Source organism: Canis lupus, chromosome 23, assembly GCF_048164855.1.
Source record: "Canis lupus baileyi chromosome 23, mCanLup2.hap1, whole genome shotgun sequence".
Classification (NCBI taxonomy): Eukaryota; Metazoa; Chordata; class Mammalia; order Carnivora; family Canidae; genus Canis; species Canis lupus.
The window spans coordinates 50,272,175-50,288,046 of record NC_132860.1 but is presented as its reverse complement, the minus strand read 5'-3'; the positions used below and the strand labels follow the sequence as shown (position 1 = coordinate 50,288,046).

Below are 15,872 nucleotides of genomic sequence, written 5' to 3'. Positions count from 1 at the left end.
TCAAACAAGGAAAAAAGGCTCAATAAAATAGAGAAAAATGTTACTTAAGATTGGCTTTTGGGATATCACTGAATGGCAACTTCTATAAATGAGTGGGGATCAAAATCAGACTGCAATTGAGGAATTAGAGGCATTGTATATGGGCCAGTAGCATTCAAATCTCAATAACTGTTAGAATTAAATATGTTACCATTGAAAGAGCAGATTCCAAGGAGCCTTTTCTCCTACCTACCTACCATGAGTGGTTAAAAGTAAATTCATTGGTCTGGCCCTATATAGTTTCCAGTGGAAGTCTGGCATTTAGTCAGTCTTCCTGGATACTTAAGCAGAGACTTGAAGCTTACCCATCCATACTGGAAGTCAGTGGAACTAATTTCAAATTTATACATTGATCAATTAGCTCTGAATACCTTCCTAATTTATTACTATTTTTTATCTTAACTGAACCAGTATAAAATGTACAGTAAAGATAAATCATTAATTTTTGTGAATACATGGCTAAGATAGGTGGTGTCATAGACTAGCTTCTGTGAAGAGTCAGAAACATTTCATAAACATCTTAGGCAGGTGTATTCTGTACAAACAACTGATAAACGGGTATTTCTTCTATTTCTAAATTCTCCTCTCCTCCCGTGTATTTTCTTCACTTAGTTCAATTGATTAGAACTTCCAGAGACAATGTGCCCAAGTCCTGACTTGGCTATTTACAGATGGTTTAAAGATTATTTATTTATTTGAGGACAGAGCATGTGTGCTTGCAAGCCAGCATAAATAGGTGGAAGGGTAGATAGAGAAGCAGACTCCCTGCTGAGCAAGGAGCCTGACGCAGGGTTCTGCGATCATGATCTGAACCAAAGGTAGATGTCTAAAAGAATGAGCCACCCAGACACCCCTGTTTATAGATGGTTTAAATTAAGCAAATATTCAAGTAACTCTTTGAGGTTCAGTTTTCTCATTAAAAAATGGGAATAGTAGGGATCCCTGGGTGGCGCAGCGGTTTGGCGCCTGCCTTTGGCCCAGGGCGCGATCCTGGAGACCCAGGATCGAATCCCACATCGGGTTCCCGGTGCATGGAGCCTGCTTCTCCCTCTGCCTGTGTCTCTGCACCTCTCTCTCTCTCTCTCTCTCTGTGACTATCATAAATAAATAAAAATTTTTAAAAAATGGGAATAGTATTACTTTCCTCATAAGTTTTCAAATAAGATAATTTAACCAAAAACTTAATACATAATAAGTACTTATAAAATATGAAAATTAACATTTCCATTATCTCCTTCCCTCAAAAATTATTAGGTGAGGAGCTTTTTCTATGTATTTAACTTAAATATAAGGAAAACAGCAAAGAGGATCTAAGATAACACTGAAGGAATTATCAGTGTTTAAATATTAGTCTGTTTTCCATAGAAAATTTCAATAATGTTTGATGCTAATTCTAAGCAAGATTTAGCCAATATTTATTACTTCTAAGGCATACAATACAGTTGTAACAGATGCTTGAGAATTCTGAAGTTATAATGCATTAATGTATACTACACATATACAATATCAAAACTTTCAGATATTTTAACAAGTGTTTTACAATAAAAACTCTTTTTTAATAGCTAAAGTTACCCACTTGATTGTCTTTAGTCCAGTTGATATTTTACTTAGAATATTAATGGTTTCCATGTGGCTTTATTCAAAGAAAATCCAGAGTATTTTTGAAATACTTCATTCTGTCCTTTCACTTCTCAACTAGACTCTAAATTCAAGGACTTTTCACATTAACAATATGAATTCTTCTAATTCATATAATAAGAGTTTCATTTGTTGTTCACACATAACTCACATATTCTGATATTTTTGCAATTTGTTTTAAATTAAATTTTACTGGAGTTAGCTCAATTTTTGGCTTATATTACTTGAAATTTGGGGGAAAAGAAAGCAGTGAAAAATTTAAAACTATCATTCCTTGAAATACTATTTCTGTTATACTTATAGGGCTTATTGAGCCAGTGTTTTATAAAATATTTTTACAAAAGGAAGAAAGTATACAAAATTGACATTTTCTCAAAATTACAGATAAATGGGCATTGTGGATTAACATGTTTATTTAGTTTTTAAAATAGTTTTCAGTTTTGCATAGCAAAGCATTTCATAATTCCAAGAAGGATTAAGTAGAAATGTTATATAATAGAAAAGTTGACAATCTGAATTTGGATTGAATTATCGCACTGTGCCAAAAATGGAAATATTGAACTAGGTTAAAACTTTTAATATGGCTACTTACTTTCTCCTATAAGGTTTCATTCTCTATTTGCATTTATTTAATATCTCTTTCAAACTTATCTTTACTATCTTAAAAAATAAGCATTAATTATATTTCTAGTAAGATATCAGAACCTGAGGATTACAAAATTCAGGAAACTAGTAAAACATAGTTGGATTTGGTGTCATAGTTTTTAGTTTCATATACCACTTAATTTCATAGAAACTGTGCTTTTCCCTTAAAAATTTTAATTCAAGTCAATTTATTAACTATTAAAATTTTAATATTATTGTTCGTTTCAGAATATTGATACTAGTTTGATCAATTGTGATTTTCCCATTTTTAAAAAGGTTCTCTTTAATGATATGTTTAAGACAACTGAAAATGTTTTAGAAGTTCTTCATATAATTCTTCAGTGAATATTCAATATTTTAATAAACAATGACTACTTTTTCAGATATCTTGTGCATCCTAGCTTGTGAGAGTCTCCCTCAAGGATGCTTCTACCAAAAGTTGCATTTGAGATATATCTACTTGGGTTTGCCTTTTATGTTATTTTAACTAGTGCATTTTTGATACTATGTGGCAGTATATATTTGGTCTACAAACTCAAGTATTATGACAGCTTGAGGGTTTGGGTTCTCATGTAAGATTTTTTTTCTCCCTGAGTCAGAGAGTGATTCTAGTTCACTGAAGTCAAAGCCAATTGCAGGCCTGCTTTGGTGCAGATGTTATTCTAATTTCTCCTGTCAAGCAGACCCAAAGACTTGTCTTCTATTCCAGTATGAATGTTTATCCTCAAGCTCCTAGACTTTAGGGTCCATGACACAAAGAATCCACCTTGGTTCCAAGATATCCTCAGGATTACCGGTATTTGTAGATTTTAGCCAGGATTTTAGCCCTCTGTTTTAGTTCTTATTTCTTTTTGACACATGGAGATTTCCACTTCTTTCTTGGGAGCTTAACTGCATATTGAAATTGCCTTTATTTTATTTATCAGTTTTAAAATTTTGGTATTAGGAAAATTTCTAGGTGGGCTTTATCTGTCGTCCTAATTGAAAGTCCAGGTTTCATGGCTTTATGATTTGCAGAGTTTCAACACAATTGTTGTAACTGATTAAGTGTCACAAAACAGACTATCTTGTCTTTACTCTTCTGACAATTAGTTAAATGATATATTTCCACATATACAGAGTATTAAAACATATGGGAGTACCCATATGAGCAACAATGCTCATTTGTCATAGATGCAGTGCCATTAATGAAAAAAGTGTGAGAAAGGGGAATGAAATTGCATACTGGACTCTGAAAGTCCTTGAAAACAGTTTCAATGTGTAATCACACATGATTCATTTCAATATTCTTTTATATAACTACAAGTTAGAAAATAACCATTCTTCTTCCTAATATGTATGTACACATCAGAAGCTCTGGGTCAAAGGATTTGGAAAGAACACAACTGACATAGCATCTGAGTTGTTTACTGACTCAATTAAATAAAGCAACTCTCCTAGGGAGCCTATTTATTTTATCCTTGTCAACTATAAAAAGGAAAACCTAAAAATCAGAAGTTTCATTTTTATGATACATTTAGTTTTATGATTTAAGATAAAATTTTCCAAATGATGGGCTCTATTTACCAAAATCCCCGATCTTACACTTTTGTAGTTATTCCTGTAATGTGAGATTTAATGTTATATCTGTCAAAGAACTATAATTATAATTCATTCTTATTACAAAATTATAATTTTTAGTTTTTAAAACTTGTTTTGTACTTATAGTTTAAAGTATTTTTCCATTAATTTTTACTGGATAATTCTTAGTAGAGTATGTGTCATACACAATTTTACTAATTGCCTTGTAATTATTTTTGTTTTTACAATGCCATCATCCACTATGACTCCTCTTCCTTCTTTCTTTCTTTCTTTCTTTCTTTCTTTCTTTCTTTCTTTCTTTCTTTCATGAATTAATTGATGTGAAGATATCTGGATAGGAGAACTTTGTAAGTTACTGGCAAAAACAATATGGCTTTAAAAATTGGCACCTCAATGATTTTGTTTATAGAGAGCTTGCTACATTTTGGCTTTTGGAATTAATGACAGCATGAAGGAAATTGTAGAGAATTGTCCTATTAATTATCCACTACTACTAAGCATAAAGGGATACAACTTGAAATTAATAGGAAATATCTTTTTTACATTGCTGATTTATGCCTTCATTGTGATAGAAAATATTACTATTTGCCACATGAATTACTCTTAGCAGGGCAGAGACTAAATCTCCTTTTTTCACCATTATATTGTTAGAACCCAACAGGATGCCTGACATGCCTGCTTCTTCCTCTGCCTGTGTCTCTGCCTCTCTGTGTGTGTGTCTCTCATGAATAAATAAGTAAAATCTTTAAAAAAATTAATAACATTTGATGAATAAATGGTCATGATAAAAAATACCTATCTACGTATTTTTATAAGTCTCTAAGTTTTAGGAACAAGAGTTAATTTTTTTTTTTTTTTTTTACAATTTTAAAGGTCACAAAGCTTCCTAAGACTTTTTATCTTTAAAGATTTTATTTAATTTATTCATGAGAGACAGAGAGAGAAAGAGGCAGAGACATAGTCAGAGGGAGAAACAGGCTTCTCACAAGGAGCCTCATGCAGGACTCAATCCCAGGACTCTGGGGTTATACTCTGAGCCTAAGGCAGACGCCCAACTGCTGAGCCACCCAGGCGTCCTCTAGGACTTTTTTATATAAAGCAATTTGGCCTTGAGAATATAAGTCAAAAATGGTGTTTGAAGCAGGGCTAAATACAGGCCCTGGAAAATAATGTAGGCAGTTTTAACAGTCTGGAATGTACTCTCTGTGAACAAAAGAGAAAGGGTCATGTTAGCAAAGTAACTATGAAGTGTTTATATGATTTATTCTGCCAGGTAAATGGGACAAAAGTTGAAGCTGCATTAAATTTTGAGGTGGCCCAACTTTCTATCAGGTAAAAGCTTCCATGATAGTCAGTCATATTTCCTGTGCTTGAACATGTTCACTGACACTTTGTTGAGGAAGCTGATTCAGCAGCTGAAGTTATTAAATGGATCATATATAAAAAATTATTTTGGCTGCTAGATCTAGGATGAGGACTGAGATCAAGATAACTGGAAGTGGGCAGCCCCGGTGGCACAGCAGTTTAGCGCTGCCTGCAGCCCAGGGTGTGATCCTGGGGACCCAGGATCGAGTCCCACATCAGGCTCCCTGCATGGAGCCTGCTTCTCCCTCTGCCTGTGTCTCTCCCTCTCTCTCTATCGCTCATGAATAAATAAATTAATTTAAAAAAAAAAAAGATAACTGGAAGTGTCAACAATTAAGTAGTGATAAATTATTATATGCAAAACACTACTTAGGATAGTATGGAGATATATAGTGGGACCAGGAAAGGAATAACTTGAGATTTTATTATAAGTCACATACTTTATACAGTTTTCCAATCCCATCACCCTACCCCCACCCCCTGTTAGAAGGCAGAATTATGAGTGAATAAGACCATGGGCTTTGCCATCACAAAGATCAGAGTTTCAGAGATGCCTGTGTGATCTGCTGATTTAATTTTACTAAAGTCTTAGTCTTCTCATCTGTAAAATGGAGGAGATTGTAGGTTAAATGAGTTAGCACAAGAAAGGTTAGTTCTACAGAACTAGATTCAGTTGGTTATTATTGTTGTTATAATCATCTTCATTAAAAGAATTCTGAAGCTCAAACAGGTAAAGAAAACAGTAGAAAACTACAGCTAATTACATATCAGTGGGAAAATTCAAATTTGTCTGACTCACTCCAAGCCTATTTCTTATCATTATATCATACTGCTTAAATTATTACAGTGTAATCTTTCTGAACCTCAGTTTCAGTATCCATAAAACGGGATAGCGAAATTTGTATTATATGTTGTACTGAGGATTATATGAGAGTATTCAACATAACTACTCAGTAAGAATAGCTGTTAGGTCAGTATACATGACCTAGTTTAATACAGGATGTGAAAGAATGCAGATTCACCTTTAACCTTGTACCTTTTGATTTAATTTCTACAAGTGTTAAGAGTTGCACCTTTAAAACATAGCCAGAGGCAGGGATCCTGATAACAACAATAGAATAAAGCTATCTAACTGACACTTGGTTAGTGCCTTAGGAATCAAGATGTTTTAAAAGTGTTGTCAAGAATATAAGAGAGAACATTTGTCATGCTTAAAAAATGAAATTGCTTCCATACAAAGATAGGCTGTGTTATTACTTTAAATTTCAATTATCTTGCTTGAACAAAACAAAGTACTAATTCCTCTTTTCTCAGGAAAAGTTTTTGAGACATGTATTTTCATTAGTTTGTAATCTTAGAGTCAGAAGCAGCAGAGTTCTACTTCAAAATTATATCACCAAGACAAAATAAAATTTTATATGCATATGACTCAAAACACCTTTAGCAAAATAAAAGATAAATAAAAGAATATTTACAATAGAAACAGTAGTAAACTGGTATTCTCATGATCCATGACTCACATGAATCTGAATAAGTGAATTCCAAGTCATAGAGTTCAAGTGATTATACCACCTTAGTGATAGTAAGCTATTTTTACTTTCTGTGTGGAATGCTTCCCGCAAGAGAGGACTTTTTGTTTTTAAATCCCAAGAGCCCACTGTCTACATATAAAGGTCATTGCTAACTCTTTTCAAAAGGCAACCAAAATCTCTTGCTTTGCTAAGGGGTTTTTAAATTATTTTTATTGAATTGTAAACTCCATCAGGTCAGGGACCAGCATTTACTCATCACTGTGCTAGTGAGTGGCAGGAGTTCACCTTAGGCTTGGAACTTTGCATTAAAAAGCACTTACTCTGGACTTCCCACAATTCATTGTCAAAGCCCAGTGATCACAGCTCTTAATCAACAAGATATACATACTCTAGAATTTTGTTAGGGAAGATCACCTTGATGCGCTTATCAAAAGTATGAAAGGTTTACCTTAAAGAAAAGACATGCATGGAGAATTACAGGAAGACTTCATGAGCCATCCTTGGTTATGAGGCATAACCAAGGTAATTTAAATTCATTTATCATTAAATCAGAACCTTAGATCGCTTAATAGTAATAGAAACAATAGTGAAGGTCAGTTTTGTAGAAAAGGAATCTCAGAAGGACATTCTTTGAATATGATTTATTGATGAGGTGTTCCCAGGAGAAGGGATTTAAAGGCAGGAAACAGTAAGAAGGGGGGAAAAAAAGAAGCTAAGCAAGGATGTGGTTCCTGCCAGAGATTAGTTTCACACTAATCCCACTTGTCACTCTGGAACACACATTTAACTGCAGAATTTGTGAGTGTGGCAGTGGAAGGTAAAGAGATTCAGCCTTTTGTATCCTCCTCTCCCACATCAGTTGGGCATTGGCTGCTAGCTGGGACAGATGAGGTGCCAGGAGGGTAAGGAGCACAATTACATAGATAAGGGAAATTCTCTGGAGATGTGGCAGCTGACAGATAGGCACATGAACCAGGTAGAGGAGATCTGGGTTGGCACCTATAGCATTTACACCTACAAGCATAGCTTGTATAGCACTTACTATGTAGCAGGCACTGTGTGTTCTATGTATATGTTAATTTATGTAATCCTTATGAGGATAGGTAACTCAACTTATGATGGGGAAACTAAGGTACAGAAATCAAAACTTGGCCAAAAATTCTTATTGAGTAGAAAGTTTTATTTGAAAAAAAGAAAACCTCATTAATAGGGGTTTCAGGTACGTATTAGGTTGAGTTATATATGATATGGGGCCTGATTTTTCCAATTGAAACTTTGATGCTTTGTAATAACTAATCAGAGCAGTGTCTAAATTCCACTCACCAGATAAAAGCAGGTTTCTGGATATTTCTATTAATCATTTAGTCACAATCTGATTAAACTGTCAGAGAGCAACAGAAGTCTTAACTATGTGAAATGGTAGGGATGTGTCTTGCTAGCATAGAAATCTGCTGCACCCCAATGTTTATAGCAGCAATGGCCCCAATAGCCAAACTGTGGAAGGAGCCTCGGTGTCCATCGAAAGATGAAAGGATAAAGAAGATGTGGTTTATGTATACAATGGAATATTACTCAGCCATTAGAAATGACAAATACTCACCATTTGCTTCAACGTGGATGGAACTGGAGGGGATTATGCTGAGTGAAATAAGTCAATCGGAGAAGGACAAACATTATATGTTCTCATTCATTTGGGGAATATAAATAATAGTGAAAGGGAATATAAGGGAAGGGAGAAGAAATGTGTGGGAAATATCAGAAAGGGAGACAGAACATAAAGACTCCTAACTCTGGGAAACGAACTAGGGGTGGTGGAAGGGGAGGAGGGCAGGGGGTGGGGGTGAATGGGTGACGGGCACTGAGGGGGGCACTTGACGGGATGAGCACTGGGTGTTATTCTGTATGTTGGTAAATTGAACACCAATAAAAAATAAATTTATTTAAAAAATAAAGAAATCTGCTATAAAATAGCATCAGAATGTGCCTTAAAGGCAGATGTCCATGGGGTAAAAGCAATATCATTACATGATTACAAATATGGGTATTTATTCCTGATCTCATCTAACATTAGGATTTACAGAATCTTCCAAATATTTAGCCTCCCCAAAGTCCCATACATTATGGTTTTTATATTAACCAGAATTTTCTAGAATTAACAGGAGTCCACAAGATGGCAGTGCCTGATGAGCAGAGAGCATTAATCTTGGGTAACAGTCCAAAGGGAGAAAAATGGCAACCTTGATTTTAAAAAAAATTAAAAAAGTTTTCTCATTTTTCTGTGTTGAATAGTGAAATGTTATCTTCTATCCAAAAGTTATTTGTCATTTGTATACAACTAAAATAAATTTTAATTTAGTCTATGTATTGAAAGCAAAAGAAAATTCATAGGTATTCAAAACACTCAATACTTTTTATTGATGGAGAATTTTTAAGATATCTTTACTTCTTTTAACTTCATGCTATGCAAATTTTATGGTGCAAATTTGAAGACTTATTGCAGGATAAATACTAACAGAAACAAATATGAGTTTTATAATTTACTCCCTTTCTAGTAGGCAAATCACAGAGGACAAAACCCGCTCTAGAGTTGTGATTTGCCAAAATTTTGCATGTTAAATGTGGAACTTTGGTTGTTTTTGAGTTACATTTATCATATAGGTACAGTAGAGAATCTTCAAGTAAGATAAACTATTATAAGATTCTTTCCCACTAAACCTCTTATGCTCAATGTAATTTTTCATAAGCCTTCGTTGTGCTTCTATGGCTTAACTAATGCTCATTAATCCTTCATGCAAATCTTTAATGAAGGTAGTTTATTTGTCACATTCTCTTGCACCATATAGAAATAGTGGATATTGTCTATCAAAAGGCATTGAAATGGTTTATTTTCTGCTCTGGAGGCTGGTCTCTATGGCTCACCTGTTTGAGAAAAAAATAATCCTAATCATGTAATACATATTTATCTCTGTTGACATATAATCACTGTAATAAATCTTCAAATTTCTATTTGCGTGCATTCATGTAGCATGAAACTTCTGGCTAGACATTTTTTAGTGGATTTCTTTGAAAAAATAGGAATGTTGGTATGATTTATACTAATATAAATGGTATAAGAAGTACTTAAAATTTATGGTCTTTTTAATTCTTTAAGAGATTTTCTGCAATAATCAAGGTGGTTTTTGAGTTTCATAAACATATTTGTATATATTTATATAATATTAGCCTTAGAGTAGTTAATCTCTTCAAATTATCATCAAAGTCTACTTGTGAACTAGATGTTATGATAAGGTCCAGTTTTGGGACACCTGGGTGGCTCAGCGGCGTGGACACCGCTTTGGCCCAGGGCGTGGTCCTGGAGTCCCAGGATCGAGACCCACATCGGGATCTCTGCATGAAGCCTGCTTCTCCCTCTGCCTATGTCTCTGCCTCTCTCTGTGTCTCTCATGAATAAAGAAATAAAATATATTTTTTTAAAGTCCAGTTTGAGTAACAGGGAGTTTTGAAGAATCAAAGAACACATTTTAAGAAATGAATATGCCTTTTAAAAATTAATATCATTAAAATAATTAATTGGGGATCCCTGGGTGGCTCAGCGGTTTAGCGCCTGCCTTCAGCCCAGGGCATCATCCTGGAGTCCTGGGATCGAGTCCCACATCAGGCTCCCGGCATGGAGCCTGCTCCTCCCTCTGCCTGTGTCTCTGCCTCTCTCTCTCTCTCTCTCTCTCTCTCTGTGTCTCTCATGGATAAGTAAATAAAATCTTTGAAAGACAAAAATTAATTGTTATCATTATGAGCCTAATATACATGTTAGCTACAAATGTTAGATATTCAGAGATAGATGGTGTGCATATGCTTTGGACATAAAAAATTTGAATGGGAAAAATATATTGGTTATCCCTTATTTAATTCCTTTTCCATATTTTCCCTTTTCTGATTTACTTATTTGTCCAAAAGTTTACCAGTTTTCTAAAGTGGCTATTCTTTGGTCAGTCAGTGCCCTACCACCTTAAACTATAACAGTTCTAGTTCCTGGATATAGAAGGGATTTACTTATTAACACACCACTTGTTCAGACTTCTTTGTTTAACATGGATTACATTTTCCACAAGTGTGGGCTCTATAATACTTTTTCCCTTCTAAACCTGTTTTACTTTGTTGGTTAATTAATAATTCTGGTAATAGACTCAGTGATATTTTCCAAAATCATAGGATTAGGAGGAACTATAATAGCTAAAATAAAAATACTATAATCTTGACAACCAGCTGACAGCATAGAGGAGGACCCTGTGGCTGGAGATGGTTGCAGCCACATTTCCCGGGCTGAATGTTAGGTCAAAGACCAAATTAAAATTTTTCCCTCGTGCATGAAACCATCATGAAAGCCTATTAAAAGGAGTACAGACAGGTTGAAGCCTCCTCAAGAAAAAATCTGATTCCGTAGCTCTTCAATTTCAACAGATCCTAAAGAAGATAATCAAGACTAGAATGCTGATGGGTGAAATGATGAGAAAAGCTGCCTTTTCACTTACTGAGGTCAAGTTCACAGCAGGAAACTTCAACACCACAGTTACCCAAAATGTAAATAAAGCTCCAGTGAGGATTCTAGCTAAGAAAGATAATATAGCAGGTGTTACTTTCCCAGTGTTTGAACATTACCATGAAAGAACTGATAGTTATGAACTGACTGGGTTAGCCAGAAGTGGGGAACAATTGGATAAATTAAACAGGAATTATGTTAAAGCAGTGGAATTCCTGGTGGAACTAGCTTCCCTTCAGACTTCCTTTGTTACTTTGGATGAACCTATTAAGATAACCAATAGCTGTGTAACGTGGAATATGCCATCATTCCTGAGATTCAGCATATTCTTGTTTATATCATCACAGAGCTGGATGAGAAAGGGTGAGAAGAGTTCTATTGGTTAAAGAAAATACAGGAGAATGAAAAGATTTTCTTTCTTTTTTTAAGATTCTATTTATTCATTCATGAAAGACACAGTAGAAGAGAGGCAGAGACATAGGCAGAGGGAGAAGCAGGCTTCCTCTGGGGAGCCTGATGCGGGACTCAATTCCAGGCCCTGGGATCACAACCTGAACCAAACGCAGATGCTCAACCACTGAGCCACCCAGTGCTCTGGAGAAGATTTTCAAGAAAAACTCTGAGAAGGACTTGGAGAAATGCAAGGCAGCTGGAGAGGTGATGGAACATCTTAATTTTTGTTTGAAGAGAAGGATGAGAATATTATGTTTGAAAATCTTTTCTGGTCTGGCTCTTTCATAAACCCTAATATGACACCATTTTAATTCACAATGTGTAGTTTTTGTATGTGTAACTATTTATTTTTGGCCTAAGAATTTCACTGGTGGTAAAATTTCCCTGGATCTTGGTCATGGGATTGTCTTTGCAAAATCATAATTCAGTAACCTTTTATCACATGAGATTTGTAGACCCTGCCCAGGAACTTGCAGAAGTGGTACCCTACTCCATTTACATCTGTTGCAAGTGATCTGCTTACCAAGCATATTAGAAAATTCCTCTTAGGAAACATCAGTGGTCTTAGGCCAACTGTCCCTGCAGCACCATTTGTTCCTACCTGCTCCAACACATTGGCACTGTCATGTGAGATTGTTGCAGCCATCCTTGTGTTACCATAGTACTTCTCCCAAACTCTATGAAACCTTTCCTAGTTTTCCTTGAATGATGGATCTCTGTCCTGTCTGTCATGGGAGATCTGCCAATTTTAATGTGATTTAGGAATTTACTGTAAAAGATAAAAATAAGAGAGTCTGATTTCTAGGGATCCCCTGAAGAAATGTGTGGCTGCACACAAATTACTTAAATGGAATTCAATAAATATCTTCAATAAAATACTATCAAACCAAATCCAACAGTACGTTAAAAAATAATTTGCCATGATAAAGTGAGACTTATTTGTGAGTTGTAAAGGTGGTTCAATATTCGCAAGTTCATCAATATGATATTCCACATTAATCAAGAAAGGATAAGAACTATATGACCCTCTCAATAGATGCAGAGAAAGCATTTGACAAAGTACAACATCCACTCATGATTAAAACCCTCAACAAAGTAAGTTTAAAGGGAATATTCCTCAACAAAATAAAGGTCAGTGGTGAAAAATTCACAGCTAATATCATCCTCCATGGGGACAAACTGTGAGCTTCTCCTCTATGATCGAGAACAAGAGAGGAATATCCACTCTCACCACTGTTATTTAGCATCATACTGGATGTCCTAGCCCCAGCAATCAGATAACAGAAAGATATAAAAGGCATCCAAATTGACAAGGAAGAAGTTAAGCTTTCAGTATTTTCAGATGATATGATGCTCTATGCAGAAAACCCCAAAGAGTCTACCAAAAACTGCTAGAACTGATACATGAATTCAGTAAAGTCACAGGATACAAACTCATGTACAGAAACCTATTGCATTTCTATACACCAATAATGAAGCAGCAGAAAGAAATCAAGGGATCAATCCCATTTACAACTACACCAAAAACCATAAGATGCCTAAGAATAAACCTAACCAAAGAGTTGAAAGATCTGTACTATGAAACCTAGGAAATACTTATGAAAGAAATTGAAGAGGACACAAAGAAATGAAAAACATCCTACACTCATGGATTGTAAGAACACATATTGTTAAAATGTGTATCTACACATTTAAAGCAATCCCTATAAAAATATCAACAGTAGGACATCTGGGTGGCTCAGTTAGTGAAGTGTGTGCTTTTGGCTCAGGTCATGAACCCAGGGTCCTGGGATTGAGTCCTGTATCAGGCTCCCTGCTCAGCAGGCCGTCTGTTTCTCCCTCTGCCCTTCCTCCCTGCTTGAGCGCGCTCTCTCTCTCTCTCTTTCTCTTCATGTCATAAATAAATAAATAAATATCTTTAAAAAATACTAACAGCATTTTTTCACACAAGTAGAACAAACAATCCTAAAATTTGTATGGAACCATAAAAGATCCCAAGTAGCCAAAGCAATTTTGAAAATAAAACCAAAGCTGGAGGCATCACAATGGACCCACAACTCTATGGTCAATTAATCTTTGACAAAGCAGGAAAGAATATCCAATGGGGAAAAGACAGTCTCCTCAACAAATGACACTGGGAAAACTTGACAACAACACGCAAAAGAATGAAACTCAACCATGTTTTTAAACTACACAAAAAAATAAATTCAAAATGGTTTGCAGACCTATGGTGTGAGACAGGAAACCAATAAAATTCTGGAGGAGAACACAGGTAGTAATTTCTCTGACATTGACGTTAGCAATATTTTTCTAGATATGTCTCGAGAGGCAAGGGAAACAAAAGCAAAAATAAATCATTGGAATTTCAGCAAGATAAAGAGCTTCTGCACAGTGAAGGAAACAATCAACAAAACTAAAAGACATCCTATGGAATGCGAGAAGATATTTATAAATGACATATCTGATAAAAGGTTAGTATCCAAAATGTATAAAGAACTTATAAAACTCAGCACCCCAAAACCAAACAATCCAGCTAAAAAATGGGCAGAAGACATGAATAGACATTTTTCCAAAGATATACAGCTGACCAACTGATGCAGGAAAAGACACTCAATATCATTCATCATCAGGGGATATCAAGCCAAAACTACAATGAGATATCACCTCACACCTGTAATAATGGCTGGAATCAAAAACACAAGAAACAACAGGAGCTGGTGAGGATGTGGAGAAAGGGGAACTCTCTTGCACTGTTGGTGGGAATGCAAACTGGTGTAGCCACTCTGGAAAACAGTATAGAGGTTATTTAAGAGGTTAAAAATAGAACTAACCTATAATTCAGCAATTACACTATTAAGTATTTACCCAAAGAATATGAAACCATTAATTCAAAGGGATACATGTACCTGGATGTTTATAGCAGTAGCATCTACAATAGCCAAATTATGGAAACTGCTCAATTGGGGTTCAAATGACTGAAGAATGGATAAAGTAGAAGTAGTGTCTGTGTATATATATATCTGCTCCCCCTGAAACCCAGCCCCAGCCCCAGAGGAGTTAGGATTGCCCCTAGATTGCACAGCTCTGCATATAGAACAAAGACACATTCAAACTAGCAGAGTTCTTTAGAGTCAAATAAATAAATACACTCAAAAACATGACATATATTTATAAAACTGGCCTATGACAGTGGGGTCGGGGATAACAGGGGCAAGTTCTATCTCTACAGTTTTAGTGACCAGCATATACATGGGGGCAGTCTAAATAATGAATTTGGTTAAAGACAGGATATGATCAGCCTTCTATGGTGTTGAAAGTTGGTTGTTCCATTTGGCTGTTGACTGTGGCTCAAGTTAATGGAAACTCTTTGGGGAGGCTTTCCTTTCAGATAGTCCAATGTTTTATACACATACACACATGCACACACACACACACACACACACACACACACACACAGGCAATGGAATATTACTCAGCCACATTAAAAAGAATGAACTATTGCTATTTGCAATGACATGGATGGAGCTAGAGAGTATTATGCTAAGAAAAATAAGTCAGAGAGAGACAAATAGCATATGATTACACTCATATGTGGAATTTAAGAAACAAAACAAATGAGCAAAGGAGAAAAAGAGAGAGAGAGATAAATCAAGAAAAAGACTTTAAACTACAGAGAACAAACTGATGGTTATTGGGGTTGGAGGGACGGGTAAAATAGGTGATAGGAATTAAGAAGTCCACTTACTCTGATGACCACTGGGTCATCATGGAAGTGTGTGTGTGTGTGTGTGTGTGTGTGTTTAAGATTTTATTTATTTATTCATGAAAGACACAGAGAGAGGCGGAAGGAGAAGCAGGCCTGATGTGGGACTCGATCCTGGGACTCCAGGATCATGCCCTGAGCCAAAGGCAGATGCTTAACTGCTGAGCCACCCAGGCATCCTGAAAGTGTTAAATCACTATATCGTACATCTGAAACTAATATTACACTGTACGTTAACTAACTGGAATTTAAATAAAAACTTAAAAAATAAATATCAGGATAATCATAATAGAGCATGGGCAGAGAAGGAAGATACATT

At 35.5% G+C, this 15,872-nt stretch overlaps 1 protein-coding gene and 1 pseudogene across 5 annotated transcripts in view; one reads left to right on the top strand and one right to left on the bottom strand.

Moving 5' to 3' along the window:
- The window catches only part of CNTN5 (contactin 5), a 1,277,146-nt gene that overhangs the window by 366,509 nt on the left and 894,765 nt on the right, over positions 1 to 15,872 (bottom strand). The window lies entirely within an intron of this gene.
- Positions 7,523 to 12,101, top strand: LOC140614604 (V-type proton ATPase subunit D pseudogene; annotated as a pseudogene).